Raw genomic sequence first — 16,262 nt, 5'->3', positions numbered from 1 at the left:
TAAATGGGCCCGGTGTTTGTGTCGGCCACTAGGGTCGCTAATCTTACTCACACAGTCAGCTACCTCATTGCGCCTCTTTTTTTCTTTGCGTCATGTGCTGATTGGGGAGGGTTTTTTGGAAGGGACATCCTGCGTGACACTGCAGTGCCACTCCTAAATGGGCCCGGTGTTTGTGTCGGCCACTAGGGTCGCTAATCTTACTCACACAGTCAGCTACCTCATTGCGCCTCTTTTTTTCTTTGCGTCATGTGCTGATTGGGGAGGGTTTTTTGGAAGGGACATCCTGCGTGACACTGCAGTGCCACTCCTAAATGGGCCCGGTGTTTGTGTCGGCCACTAGGGTCGCTAATCTTACTCACACAGTCAGCTACCTCATTGCGCCTCTTTTTTTCTTTGCGTCATGTGCTGATTGGGGAGGGTTTTTTGGAAGGGACATCCTGCGTGACACTGCAGTGCCACTCCTAAATGGGCCCGGTGTTTGTGTCGGCCACTAGGGTCGCTAATCTTACTCACACAGTCAGCTACCTCATTGCGCCTCTTTTTTTCTTTGCGTCATGTGCTGATTGGGGAGGGTTTTTTGGAAGGGACATCCTGCGTGACACTGCAGTGCCACTCCTAAATGGGCCCGGTGTTTGTGTCGGCCACTAGGGTCGCTAATCTTACTCACACAGTCAGCTACCTCATTGCGCCTCTTTTTTTCTTTGCGTCATGTGCTGATTGGGGAGGGTTTTTTGGAAGGGACATCCTGCGTGACACTGCAGTGCCACTCCTAAATGGGCCCGGTGTTTGTGTCGGCCACTAGGGTCGCTAATCTTACTCACACAGTCAGCTACCTCATTGCGCCTCTTTTTTTCTTTGCGTCATGTGCTGATTGGGGAGGGTTTTTTGGAAGGGACATCCTGCGTGACACTGCAGTGCCACTCCTAAATGGGCCCGGTGTTTGTGTCGGCCACTAGGGTCGCTAATCTTACTCACACAGTCAGCTACCTCATTGCGCCTCTTTTTTTCTTTGCGTCATGTGCTGATTGGGGAGGGTTTTTTGGAAGGGACATCCTGCGTGACACTGCAGTGCCACTCCTAAATGGGCCCGGTGTTTGTGTCGGCCACTAGGGTCGCTAATCTTACTCACACAGTCAGCTACCTCATTGCGCCTCTTTTTTTCTTTGCGTCATGTGCTGATTGGGGAGGGTTTTTTGGAAGGGACATCCTGCGTGACACTGCAGTGCCACTCCTAAATGGGCCCGGTGTTTGTGTCGGCCACTAGGGTCGCTTATCTTACTCACACAGTCAGCTACCTCATTGCGCCTCTTTTTTTCTTTGCGTCATGTGCTGATTGGGGAGGGTTTTTTGGAAGGGACATCCTGCGTGACACTGCAGTGCCACTCCTAGATGGGCCAGGTGTTTGTGTCGGCCACTAGTGTCGCTTAGCTTAGTCATCCAGCGACCTTGGTGCAAATTTTAGGACTAAAAATAATATTGTGAGGTGTGAGGTATTCAGAATAGACTGAAAATGAGTGGAAATTATGGTTTTTGAGGTTAATAATAATATGGGATCAAAATGACCCCCAAATTCTATGATTTAAGCTGTTTTTTAGTGTTTTTTTAAAAAAACACCTGAATCCAAAACACACCCGAATCCGACAAAAAAAATTCGGTGAGGTTTTGCCAAAACGCGGTCGAACCCAAAACACGGCCGCGGAACCGAACCCAAAACCAAAACACAAAACCCGAAAAATTTCAGGCGCTCATCTCTACTAACAACACGCACGCACCCTCCACTGCCCTTTCCCCTCCCTCTTTTTCCCCCCTCCCCTCTTCCCTAGAGATGAGCGGGTTCGGTTCCTCTGAATCCGAACCCGCCCGAACTTCATGTTTTTTTTCACGGGTCCGAGCGACCGAGCGCCTTGCTCGGTTAACCCGAGCGCGCCCGAACGTCATCATCCCGCTGTCGGATTCTCGCGAGGCTCGGATTCTATCGCGAGACTCGGATTCTATATAAGGAGCCGCGCGTCGCCGCCATTTTCACACGTGCATTGAGAGTCATAGGGAGAGGACGTGGCTGGCGTCCTCTCCGTTTAGAGAAGAGAGAGACACAGTAGAGACGAGAGAGACACAGTAGTAGTAATTTTGGGGAGCATTATTAGGAGGAGTACTACTATACTACTATACTACTTGCTGAAGTGATATAGATTAGATAGTGTGACTGTAAGTGTATTGTATTATCTGACTTGTGGGGGAGACACTGACAGTGGGGAGCAGTTAGAGTCTGAAAGCAGGACTCAGGAGTACATATAAAGTACAGTGCACACTTTTGCTGCCAGAGTCAGTGCCACACTGCCATTGTTGTGACCACACTGACCACCAGTATAATAATATATTTTGTGATTGTCTGCTTAGGACTCGGAGTACTAGTTGCAAGTTGCAACGTGAGTCACCTGACCACCAGTTTAATAATCAATCACCACCAGTTTAATATATATATATATATAATTGTATATAATATATATATATATATATATATATATAATATTGTATACCACCTACCCGTGGTTTTTTTTTTTTCATTCTTCTTTATACATACTACTATAGTAGCTTACTGTAGCAGTCTGCGGTGCTGCTGACCTGACAGTGTCCAGCAGGTCCGTCATCAGTCATTACATAATAAATATATATAGTACCTGTCCGGCTGCAGTACTAGTGATATTATATTGATTTCATCTCATTATCAATAATTTATCATCCAGTCTAGACTCTATATTAGCAGCAGACACAGTACGTTAGTCCACGGCTGTAGCTACCTCTGTGTCGGCACTCGGCAGTCCATCCATAATTGTATACCACCTACCCGTGGTTTTTTTCTTTTCTTTCTTCTTTGTACATACTACTATAGTATAGTAGCTTACTGTAGCAGTCTGCGGTGCTGCTGAGCTGACAGTGTCCAGCAGGTCCGTCATCAGTCATCATTACCTAATAAATATATTATCTACCTGTCCAGCTGCAGTACTAGTGATATTATATATACATACATATATATATTGATTTCATATCATTATCATCCAGTCTATATTAGCAGCAGACACAGTACGGTAGTCCACGGCTGTAGCTACCTCTGTGTCGGCACTCGGCAGTCCATCCATAATTGTATACCACCTACCCGTGTTTTTTTTTTTTCTTTCTTCTTTGTACATACTACTATAGTATAGTAGCTTACTGTAGCAGTCTGCGGTGCTGCTGAGCTGACAGTGTCCAGCAGGTCCGTCATCAGTCATCATTACCTAATAAATATATTATCTACCTGTCCGGCTGCAGTACTAGTGATATTATATATACATACATATATATATTGATTTCATATCATTATCATCCAGTCTATATTAGCAGCAGACACAGTACGGTAGTCCACGGCTGTAGCTACCTCTGTGTCGGCACTCGGCAGTCCATCCATAATTGTATACCACCTACCCGTGGTTTTTTTTTTTCTTTCTTCTTTGTACATACTACTATAGTATAGTAGCTTACTGTAGCAGTCTGCGGTGCTGCTAAGCTGACAGTGTCCAGCAGGTCCGTCATCAGTCATCATTACCTAATAAATATATTATCTACCTGTCCGGCTGCAGTACTAGTGATATTATATATACATACATATATATATTGATTTCATATCATTATCATCCAGTCTATATTAGCAGCAGACACAGTACGGTAGTCCACGGCTGTAGCTACCTCTGTGTCGGCACTCGGCAGTCTATCCATAATTGTATACCACCTACCCGTGGTTTTTTTTTTTCTTTCTTCTTTGTACATACTACTATAGTATAGTAGCTTACTGTAGCAGTCTGCGGTGCTGCTGAGCTGACAGTGTCCAGCAGGTCCGTCATCAGTCATCATTACCTAATAAATATATTATCTACCTGTCCGGCTGCAGTACTAGTGATATTATATATACATACATATATATATTGATTTCATATCATTATCATCCAGTCTATATTAGCAGCAGACACAGTACGGTAGTCCACGGCTGTAGCTACCTCTGTGTCGGCACTCGGCAGTCCATCCATAATTGTATACCACCTACCCGTGGTTTTTTTTTTTTTCTTCTTTGTACATACTACTATAGTATAGTAGCTTACTGTAGCAGTCTGCGGTGCTGCTGAGCTGACAGTGTCCAGCAGGTCCGTCATCAGTCATCATTACCTAATAAATATATTATCTACCTGTCCGGCTGCAGTACTAGTGATATTATATATACATACATATATATATTGATTTCATATCATTATCATCCAGTCTATATTAGCAGCAGACACAGTACGGTAGTCCACGGCTGTAGCTACCTCTGTGTCGGCACTCGGCAGTCCATCCATAATTGTATACCACCTACCCGTGGTTTTTTTTTTTCTTTCTTCTTTGTACATACTACTATAGTATAGTAGCTTACTGTAGCAGTCTGCGGTGCTGCTGAGCTGACAGTGTCCAGCAGGTCCGTCATCAGTCATCATTACCTAATAAATATATTATCTACCTGTCCGGCTGCAGTACTAGTGATATTATATATACATACATATATATATTGATTTCATATCATTATCATCCAGTCTATATTAGCAGCAGACACAGTATGTTAGTCCACGGCTGTAGCTACCTCTGTGTCGGCACTCGGCAGTCCATCCATAAGTATACTAGTATCCATCCATCTCCATTGTTTACCTGAGGTGCCTTTTAGTTGTGCCTATTAAAATATGGAGAACAAAAATGTTGAGGTTCCAAAATTAGGGAAAGATCAAGATCCACTTCCACCTCGTGCTGAAGCTGCTGCCACTAGTCATGGCCGAGACGATGAAATGCCAGCAACGTCGTCTGCCAAGGCCGATGCCCAATGTCATAGTACAGAGCATGTCAAATCCAAAACACCAAATATCAGTAAAAAAAGGACTACAAAACCTAAAATAAAATTGTCGGAGGAGAAGCGTAAACTTGCCAATATGCCATTTACCACACGGAGTGGCAAGGAATGGCTGAGGCCCTGGCCTATGTTCATGGCTAGTGGTTCAGCTTCACATGAGGATGGAAGCACTCAGCCTCTCGCTAGAAAAATGAAAAGACTCAAGCTGGCAAAAGCAGTAGCACCGCAAAGAACTGTGCGTTCTTCGAAATCCCAAATCCACAAGGAGAGTCCGACTCCAATTGTGTCGGTTGCGATGCCTGACCTTCCCAACACTGGACGTGAAGAGCATGCGCCTTCCACCATTTGCACGCCCCCTGCAAGTGCTGGAAGGAGCACCCGCAGTCCAGTTCCTGATAGTCAGATTGAAGATGTCAGTGTTGAAGTACACCAGGATGAGGAGGATATGGGTGTTGCTGGCGCTGGGGAGGAAATTGACCAGGAGGATTCTGATGGTGAGGTGGTTTGTTTAAGTCAGGCACCCGGGGAGACACCTGTTGTCCGTGGGAGGAATATGGCCACTGACATGCCTGGTGAAAATACCCAAAAAATCAGCTCTTCGGTGTGGAAGTATTTCAACAGAAATGCGGACAACAGGTGTCAAGCCGTGTGTTGCCTTTGTCAAGCTGTAATAAGTAGGGGTAAGGACGTTAACCACCTCGGAACATCCTCCCTTATACGTCACCTGCAGCGCATTCATAATAAGTCAGTGACAAGTTCAAAAACTTTGGGTGACAGCGGAAGCAGTCCACTGACCAGAAAATACCTTCCTCTTGTAACCAAGCTCACGCAAACCACCCCACCAACTCCCTCAGTGTCAATTTCCTCCTTCCCCAGGAATGCCAATAGTCCTGCAGGCCATGTCACTGGCAATTCTGACGATTCCTCTCCTGCCTGGGATTCCTCCGATGCATCCTTGCGTGTAACGCCTACTGCTGCTGGCGCTGCTGTTGTTGCTGCTGGGAGTCGATGGTCATCCCAGAGGGGAAGTCGTAAGACCACTTTTACTACTTCCACCAAGCAATTGACTGTCCAACAGTCCTTTGCGAGGAAGATGAAATATCACAGCAGTCATCCTACTGCAAAGCGGATAACTGAGGCCTTGGCATCCTGGGTGGTGAGAAACGTGGTTCCGGTATCCATCATTACTGCAGAGCCAACTAGAGACTTGTTGGAGGTACTGTGTCCCCGGTACCAAATACCATCTAGGTTCCATTTCTCTAGGCAGGCGATACCGAAAATGTACACAGACCTCAGAAAAAGAGTCACCAGTGTCCTAAAAAATGCAGCTGTACCCAATGTCCACTTAACCACGGACATGTGGACAAGTGGAGCAGGGCAGGGTCAGGACTATATGACTGTGACAGCCCATTGGGTAGATGTATGGACTCCCGCCGCAAGAACAGCAGCGGCGGCACCAGTAGCAGCATCTCGCAAACGCCAACTCTTTCCTAGGCAGGCTACGCTTTGTATCACCGGTTTCCAGAATACGCACACAGCTGAAAACCTCTTACGGCAACTGAGGAAGATCATCGCGGAATGGCTTACCCCAATTGGACTCTCCTGTGGATTTGTGGCATCGGACAACGCCAGCAATATTGTGTGTGCATTAAATATGGGCAAATTCCAGCACGTCCCATGTTTTGCACATACCTTGAATTTGGTGGTGCAGAATTATTTAAAAAATGACAGGGGCGTGCAAGAGATGCTGTCGGTGGCCAGAAGAATTGCGGGACACTTTCGGCGTACAGGCACCACGTACAGAAGACTGGAGCACCACCAAAAACGCCTGAACCTGCCCTGCCATCATCTGAAGCAAGAAGTGGTAACGAGGTGGAATTCAACCCTCTATATGCTTCAGAGGTTGGAGGAGCAGCAAAAGGCCATTCAAGCCTATACAATTGAGCACGATATAGGAGGTGGAATGCACCTGTCTCAAGCGCAGTGGAGAATGATTTCAACGTTGTGCAAGGTTCTGATGCCCTTTGAACTTGCCACACGTGAAGTCAGTTCAGACACTGCCAGCCTGAGTCAGGTCATTCCCCTCATCTGGCTTTTGCAGAAGAAGCTGGAGACATTGAAGGAGGAGCTAACACGGAGCGATTCCGCTAGGCATGTGGGACTTGTGGATGGAGCCCTTAATTCGCTTAACAAGGATTCACGGGTGGTCAATCTGTTGAAATCAGAGCACTACATTTTGGCCACCGTGCTCGATCCTAGATTTAAAGCCTACCTTGGATCTCTCTTTCCGGCAGACACAAGTCTGCTGGGGTTGAAAGACCTGCTGGTGAGAAAATTGTCAAGTCAAGCGGAACGCGACCTGTCAACATCTCCTCCTTCACATTCTCCCGCAACTGGGTGTGCGAGGAAAAGGCTCAGAATTCCGAGCCCACCCGCTGGCGGTGATGCAGGGCAGTCTGGAGCGACTGCTGATGCTGACATCTGGTCCGGACTGAAGGACCTGACAACGATTACGGACATGTCGTCTACTGTCACTGCATATGATTCTCTCAACATTGAAAGAATGGTGGAGGATTATATGAGTGACCGCATCCAAGTAGGCACGTCACACAGTCCGTACTTATACTGGCAGGAAAAAGAGGCAATTTGGAGGCCCTTGCACAAACTGGCTTTATTCTACCTAAGTTGCCCTCCCACAAGTGTGTACTCCGAAAGAGTGTTTAGTGCCGCCGCTCACCTTGTCAGCAATCGGCGTACGAGGTTACATCCAGAAAATGTGGAGAAGATGATGTTCATTAAAATGAATTATAATCAATTCCTCCGTTGTGACATTGACCAGCAGCAATTGCCTCCACAAAGTACACAGGGAGCTGAGATGGTGGATTCCAGTGGGGACGAATTGATAATCTGTGAGGAGGGGGATGTGTCACAACTGAGGGCCTGAGCTGACGGGAGGCAGCCTCAGTTGTAGGGGCTGAGATGTACCGGAACCTGGGAGGTTGTATCAGACCCCTGGACATGTAAGTAACATGAATAATAACTGCCCGAAGGCGTGACCACGACAACTTGGATAAAAGTCAATGATGTTTATTATGACAACTCCGCAACACAGCAGCAGTAAAAGAAAACGTAAAAGTCAGCAAAGAATAAATACAGTTCCTGGGTACTACAGGATGGCAGGAGCCACAGGGCACTGGTAGTGTGAGATAGTTCTTATGATCTTCTAGATGGAAAGTCCTTACCAGGCCCGACTGTAGCAATGGAGATAACCCAGGATTGTGCCAGCTGGTGTTCCAGGAAAAGCTGGGTTGCTGAAGATAAAACAGCTGCTGTGGATACTGGCTGGAACCAGACTGTTGTTAGCACGGAGTGGATACTGGCTGGAACCAGTTAAATAATAAATGAACTTGGGAGCGATGAAATATGAACTGAAATGTAGAACTTGAGAGCGGAGAAATAATAATACCGGTGGAGAGTGGTAAAGTGTAGAAAGGACACCGGCCCTTTAAGGGAAGCTGTACTCTGCTGGAAGCTGAGCTGGAAGCAGGTAATGTTGTAGCTGGAAACAGATGAATCCACAATGGATTGGAGAGTCAGGCTACACCGCAGGTGGAATGCTGGTGCGGGTCTCTATGGTGGAAGTCTTGAGACAGGAGCTGGAACCTGGAAGACAATCACAGGAGAGAGACAAACAGGAACTAGGTTTGACAACCAAAGCACTGACGCCTTCCTTGCTCAGGCACAGTGTATTTATACCTGCAGCAAGGAAGGGATTGGCTAGGCAATTATGCAGATTATCAATACTGAGAATAGATTGGTGGAAATGATCAGCTGACAGAATCCAAGATGGCTGCGCCCATGCAGACACTTGGAGGGAAGTTTGGTTTGTAATCCATGTGGTAATGAAAACAGTAATGGCGGCGCCGGCCACCGGAGACAGGAGGCGCCAGGCTGACAGATGCACATCCAACCACGCGGACACAGCGGAGGCCGCGGCTGACGTAATCGCCACTCAGACACTCTGCATGCAGAAGTTCAGGGACGGCGGCGGAGGCCGCGGGAGACGCTATGCCAGGTGTAATATGGCGTTTACTGTGACAGCGTCCCAGAGTGACAGGAGAGGATACAGGAATGTACACATCAGGATAACAGATGGGATCCGGTCCTGGAGCGCTGAGCCAGCCTTAGGAGGCATCTGATGGGTAAGAAATGGCGTCCAGATACCCGGATCGTGACAGGATGTACACGGTGATATATCGGAGGATGATGATGAGGTGGACATCTTGCCTCTGTAGAGCCAGTTTGTGCAAGGAGAGATTAATTGCTTCTTTTTTGGTGGGGGTCCAAACCAACCCGTCATTTCAGTCACAGTCGTGTGGCAGACCCTGTCACTGAAATGATGGGTTGGTTAAAGTGTGCATGTCCTGTTTATACAGCATAAGGGTGGGTGGGAGGGCCCAAGGACAATTCCATCTTGCACCTCTTTTTTCTTTAATTTTTCTTTGCGTCATGTGCTGTTTGTGGAATGTTTTTTGGAAGGGCCATCCTGCGTGACACTGCAGTGCCACTCCTAGATGGGCCCGGTGTTTGTGTCGGCCACTAGGGTCGCTTATCTTACTCACACAGCTACCTCATTGCGCCTCTTTTTTTCTTTGCGTCATGTGCTGTTTGGGGAGGGTTTTTTGGAAGGGCCATCCTGCGTGACACTGCAGTGCCACTCCTAGATGGGCCCGGTGTTTGTGTCGGCCACTAGGGTCGCTTATCTTACTCACACAGCTACCTCATTGCGTCTCTTTTTTTCTTTGCGTCATGTGCTGTTTGGGGAGGGTTTTTTGGAAGGGCCATCCTGCGTGACACTGCAGTGCCACTCCTAGATGGGCCCGGTGTTTGTGTCGGCCACTAGGGTCGCTTATCTTACTCACACAGCTACCTCATTGCGCCTCTTTTTTTCTTTGCGTCATGTGCTGTTTGGGGAGGGTTTTTTGGAAGGACCATCCTGCGTTACACTGCAGTGCCACTCCTAGATGGGCCCGGTGTTTGTGTCGGCCACTAGGGTCGCTTATCTTACTCACACAGCTACCTCATTGCGCCTCTTTTTTTCTTTGCGTCATGTGCTGTTTGGGGAGGGTTTTTTGGAAGGGACATCCTGCGTGACACTGCAGTGCCACTCCTAGATGGGCCCGGTGTTTGTGTCGGCCACTAGGGTCGCTTATCTTACTCACACAGCTACCTCATTGCGCCTCTTTTTTTCTTTGCGTCATGTGCTGTTTGGGGAGGGTTTTTTGGAAGGGCCATCCTGCGTGACACTGCAGTGCCACTCCTAGATGGGCCCGGTGTTTGTGTCGGCCACTAGGGTCGCTTATCTTACTCACACAGCTACCTCATTGCGCCTCTTTTTTTCTTTGCGTCATGTGCTGTTTGGGGAGGGTTTTTTGGAAGGGCCATCCTGCGTGACACTGCAGTGCCACTCCTAGATGGGCCCGGTGTTTGTGTCGGCCACTAGTGTCGCTTATCTTACTCACACAGCTACCTCATTGCGCCTCTTTTTTTCTTTGCGTCATGTGCTGTTTGGGGAGGGTTTTTTGGAAGGGCCATCCTGCGTGACACTGCAGTGCCACTCCTAGATGGGCCCGGTGTTTGTGTCGGCCACTAGGGTCGCTTAATTTACTCACACAGCTACCTCATTGCGCCTCTTTTTTTCTTTGCGTCATGTGCTGTTTGGGGAGGGTTTTTTGGAAGGGACATCCTGCGTGACACTGCAGTGCCACTCCTAGATGGGCCCGGTGTTTGTGTCGGCCACTAGGGTCGCTTAGCTTAGTCATCCAGCGACCTAGGTGCAAATTTTAGGACTAAAAATAATATTGCGAGGTGTGAGGTATTCAGAATAGACTGAAAATGAGTGTAAATTATGGTTTTTGAGGTTAATAATACTTTGGGATCAAAATGACCCACAAATTCTATGATTTAAGCTGTTTTTTAGTGTTTTTTAAAAAAAACACCCGAATCCAAAACACACCCGAATCCGACAAAAAAAATTCGGTGAGGTTTTGCCAAAACGCGGTCGAACCCAAAACACGGCCGCGGAACCGAACCCAAAACCAAAACACAAAACCCAAAAAATTTCCGGCGCTCATCTCTACTCTTCCCTCCCCCCCAACACACACTCACCATCCACACTCCTAACATGCACGCACCGTCCACTTCCCTTTCTCCCCCCCCCACACACACAAAACACCTTACCCATCTTTGCTACACCACCACCCAACAACAACCACCCCTGCCCCCATCGCCAACACACCACTAGGGGAAACAACCCTAACACACACAACACTACATTTAACTTACAAACCCACACCCACGCACCCACCTGGCCAACACCACCACGCACACCGCAAACCCATCCCACAACTGCAATACACCCATAGCACCCACCCAGCCACCACAAATACCACACCCATCCAACACCACCACAACCACAACACAACCTTACCCATCTGACTAATCCTACCCCCCTCCTCCCCTCCCATGCACACACCACAAATACCCTCCACCGTCCACCCATCCTATGTGGATCTCCTCCACCCATGCCAATTTCAAACTCCCTCACCCATCCTGCTGCCACCCAACTCCATCCCACACTGCACCTCCTATCACCACCCCCATCCCTCACCCCTATGCAAAAACATATACAGCCAGCGACCCCTCTCCACGCACTTGGCCGAGGACCATAAATCATTACCCACAGCATTTCAGAAAACCACACGCCAAACTACCTACCCCTCACAAAAAAACACTCCACCATACACATTCCCTTCAACACCCTCCATAATCCAGCCACACACCACCCTAACCCTATCGCACACCCACCTCCCTCCCTCTGCACCCAACTAATTTGGTCAAACCATCAAAACACCAGCTACCCCACAACACTACCCCCATATCCTAAAGCCACTAATACGCCAATTCCAACTCCAACATCTGCTAACACAACACACCTCCGCCCCCAACAAACACCCTAACACCACATTCTCTTCACTTTGCCACACACCTCAACAATCCACCCACCGCTCCCACTAAAACACAATAGACGCACCCTCCAAACACACCCCAGATCCCACAACAGTTCAGCATACTCCCTAAACCCCCATCCACCAATAACAACTTTGCAAACAGTAACCCTCACAGCTATGAACACAACCCTTCCACACCCACAACGACAACACACAACAATCCCCTGTCACAACTGAGGGCTGGTGCTGACCAGGGGGAAGCCTCAGTTGTAGGGGCTGAGGTATATGTGTACCTGAGAGACAGTACAGGGTTCTTGGACATGCAGGGAACCTTTAGAACAAATGCCCGAAGGCGTGACCGAGACAACAAGGGGAAGTTCAAAGGTTTTATTAAACACAGTTCAGAGGAATACTGATGACTTGGTACCGGTAATAGGAAACACAGTTCAGAGAAATACTTGGGATCGATGACGGAACACCGATGGTGACTTGGAATCGATGATGGAACACCGATGGTTACTTTGGGATCGATGGCGGAACACCGATGGTTACTAGGGATCGATGGCGGAACAACGATGGAGACTTGGGATCGATGGCGGAACACCGATGGAGACTTGGGATCGATGACGGAACACCGATGATTACTTTGGGATCGATGGCGGAACACCGATGGTTACTGGGGATCGATGGCGGAACACCGATGGAGACTTGGGATCGATGACGGGACACCGATGGTTACTGGGGATCGATGGCGGAACACCGATGGTTACTGGCAGGGCAGAGCACCGCTGGAAGCTAGAAGCTGGAAGCCGGTGTCGGGTAACTGCCAGTCACGGGGGTGCAATGTTGAGACACTGCAGAGTCAGGCTGTACTGCAGGGAAAGTCCATGGGGAACTGCACACTGGAATCACTCAAGACAATTGAAGCACTGACATCTTTCCACCCCAGGAACAAGATATTTATACCAGCTGGGAAACAGGGATTGGCTGGCTGATTAACCAGAGACCAGAGTGCAGCTGCTGTGTAATCAGGCTGAGAGCAGAGTGCAGCTGATAGGCTGAAAGATAACATGTGATTAGGAAAACATTAAGCAAGAAAATACCAGCGCTAAGAGTTGTTTTAACCAAAGTATTGATAGGAAACAGTTGGATCAGTTAATCAGTATCTTTATTTTACTTAATAGATATAAAATAATATTGTTAAAACATTAATAAAAACCATAATAAAGACTAAATAGTCACCAACAGCATATAAATAAAAAATAGGAAACAATAGTTGATCCTATATGGCTCTGAGATAATCAAAATATTAGGTTTTGCTGATAGGAACAGTACCATCAATTTAAAAGATCCCGGACTTAAGTGGAAATCCGCTCCTCCTCAAATAGCAGTAAAAAGCACAGTCAGCTGGTAATACCCTAGATATACCTCATCCACAGTTCCACGAAAAAGATGACTCTCAATATTCGTCTGTGTAGGTGATTGAAGGGGTTTCCATAAATTGCTGGAAGTGCTCAACACAGGGAGTATCTGCGGTTTAATTGTATTCCAATGTGAATGGAAAAGTCCTTATCCAGATCGGTAATAGATGGTAGAAGGTGCAAAAGTTCCTCAGCATGGGCCTTAACGCGTTTCCCTGGACTAGGTCGTCCAGCTTCCTCAGAAGTGAATCATAAAGACACCGGGAGCCATTTTTATACCTCACTAATAATTAATTATGCAACAGCTGTGACAACTCTAATTAGCTGATCCTTATTTTGAAACAGACATTAGTAAGCTTTTTTGGGAAGGCAGTCCTAAACCACTCGTAATACATGTATTACGAGTGGTTTAGGACTGCCTTCCCAAAAAAGCTTACTAATGTCTGTTTCAAAATAAGGATCAGCTAATTAGAGTTGTCACAGCTGTTGCATAATTAATTATTAGTGAGGTATAAAAATGGCTCCCGGTGTCTTTATGATTCACTTCTGAGGAAGCTGGACGACCTAGTCCAGGGAAACGCGTTAAGGCCCATGCTGAGGAACTTTTGCACCTTCTACCATCTATTACCGATCTGGATAAGGACTTTTCCATTCACATTGGAATACAATTAAACCGCAGATACTCCCTGTGTTGAGCACTTCCAGCAATTTATGGAAACCCCTTCAATCACCTACACAGACGAATATTGAGAGTCATCTTTTTCGTGGAACTGTGGATGAGGTATATCTAGGGTATTACCAGCTGACTGTGCTTTTTACTGCTATTTGAGGAGGAGCGGATTTCCACTTAAGTCCGGGATCTTTTAAATTGATGGTACTGTTCCTATCAGCAAAACCTAATATTTTGATTATCTCAGAGCCATATAGGATCAACTATTGTTTCCTATTTTTTATTTATATGCTGTTGGTGACTATTTAGTCTTTATTATGGTTTTTATTAATGTTTTAACAATATTATTTTATATCTATTAAGTAAAATAAAGATACTGATTAACTGATCCAACTGTTTCCTATCAATACTTTGGTTAAAACAACTCTTAGCGCTGGTATTTTCTTGCTTAATGTTCATTCACTTTCTGGAGGTCTGACAAACCTCTTCCAGCAGCTGTGACTTTCCAGTGGGTTTATATACATTTTTTCTTTTCACGATTAGGAAAACATGGCTGCGCCCATGGTAGCTTTTGGAGGGAAAGATTGTTTGTAACTTGAATGTGAGCTTTAACCATGAAGCTGCCAGAATCACAGTAAAGAGATTTGAGACAATGAGATGCAGTGTGCTGCACACAGACAGTGCAGATGGAATCCAGGCTTGGAACACTGGGACAGTCTCAGGAGGCATTTGGAAGGTAAATACTGATAAGGAATTACCTAGATCGTGACAGCACCCCCTCCTTTAGGAGTGGCCCCAGGACACTTCTTATAAGTTCTTTACCTGAACAAATGGAAGGATCTAGATTGAATCCTGATGAACTTGAACTGGCTGGAACCAGAGGAGACTGTACTGGACCTATGGACGAGTACAGATTGAGTCCAGACAAAATTGAACCGGCTGAGACCGGCGGAGACTTTGGGCCGACGGATAGGACAGGATTGAGTTTGGAGACCGTTGAATCAGCTGGAACTGAAAGAGTCAGAATCCGGTTAGAACCGGAATGAGTGGTATCTGAGTGTTCAGTTAGACCATCCTGGACCTGGTCCATGCTGGATGCCAACAGGGTGGTGCTCTCTGAAGACGGCAAACAGGAGTTCATAACTGCATCTGTAGCACAAAAATTTCTATCTGGGAACTTGGCTCTGGATACTTCCCTTGGGGCTGAAATTTCGGTGACCCCTCCTGGGGTTGACGATTCAGACACTTCTCTTAGGGTTGTTTTCTCCAGCACCCCTCCTGGGGTTGACAGATCAGAAACTCCTTTTTGAGAAGACTCATATGCCCCTACTAGAGCTTGAACATTGGATACCCCTTCTTGGGCTGTAGACACAGACGCCCCTTCTTGGGCTGTAGAAACAGACGCCCCTTCTTGGGCTGTAGACACAGACGCCCCTTCTTGGGCTGTAGACACAGATGCCCCTTCCTGGGCTGTAGACACAGACGCCCCTTCTTGGGCTGAGTAAATAGCGTCATCATTCCAGAAAAGTTCGGACGCTAGGATCTGGAACTGTACGAGATATTGACCGACTGTTCGTGTCCCCTGACGTAGCCTGAGGATATCAGAGGAGGCAGAGGTCACACGACCTGGTTCATCAAAGATGCGCCTGAAGGTTGCCACGAAGTCTGCATATGAAGAGAACAGGGCATCAGACTTCTCCCATAGAGGTGATACCCAATCGAGGGCGGAGCCACTGAGGAGGGAGATGATGTAAGCAACCTTGGTGCGGTCAGTTGGGAAACTGCCAGGCTGTAACTCAAAATATATCTCACACTGATTTAGGAAACCCCGACAGGCTTTTGGGGAACCATCAAACTTGGCAGGTGTCGGTAAATGGAGACAAGGAGCAGAAATGGGAATGGTGGGTGGGGATACCACCAAAGGTACTGCAGTCGGCACACTGGACGCCCCTGAACCACGGAGGGTTACTTGTATTCCATCCAGCCGAGAGGAGAGGTCCTGGAGACAGCGTATCACATGGCCCTGTGCAGTCTCCTGACGTTCAAGGCAGGCTGCAAGTTCTTGCATCGGCCTGGTCGCTTGGACCTGGTCTCCGGCCGGATCCATGAGGTCAGTGCTTACTGTCACAACTGAGGGCTGGTGCTGACCAGGGGGAAGCCTCAGTTGTAGGGGCTGAGGTATATGTGTACCTGAGAGACAGTACAGGGTTCTTGGACATGCAGGGAACCTTTAGAACAAATGCCCGAAGGCGTGA

This window comes from Pseudophryne corroboree, chromosome 2 (assembly GCF_028390025.1).
Source record: "Pseudophryne corroboree isolate aPseCor3 chromosome 2, aPseCor3.hap2, whole genome shotgun sequence".
In the NCBI taxonomy this organism is placed as follows: Eukaryota; Metazoa; Chordata; class Amphibia; order Anura; family Myobatrachidae; genus Pseudophryne; species Pseudophryne corroboree.
The sequence above is the reverse complement of the archived record's forward strand: the minus strand, read 5'-3'. Positions refer to the sequence as shown.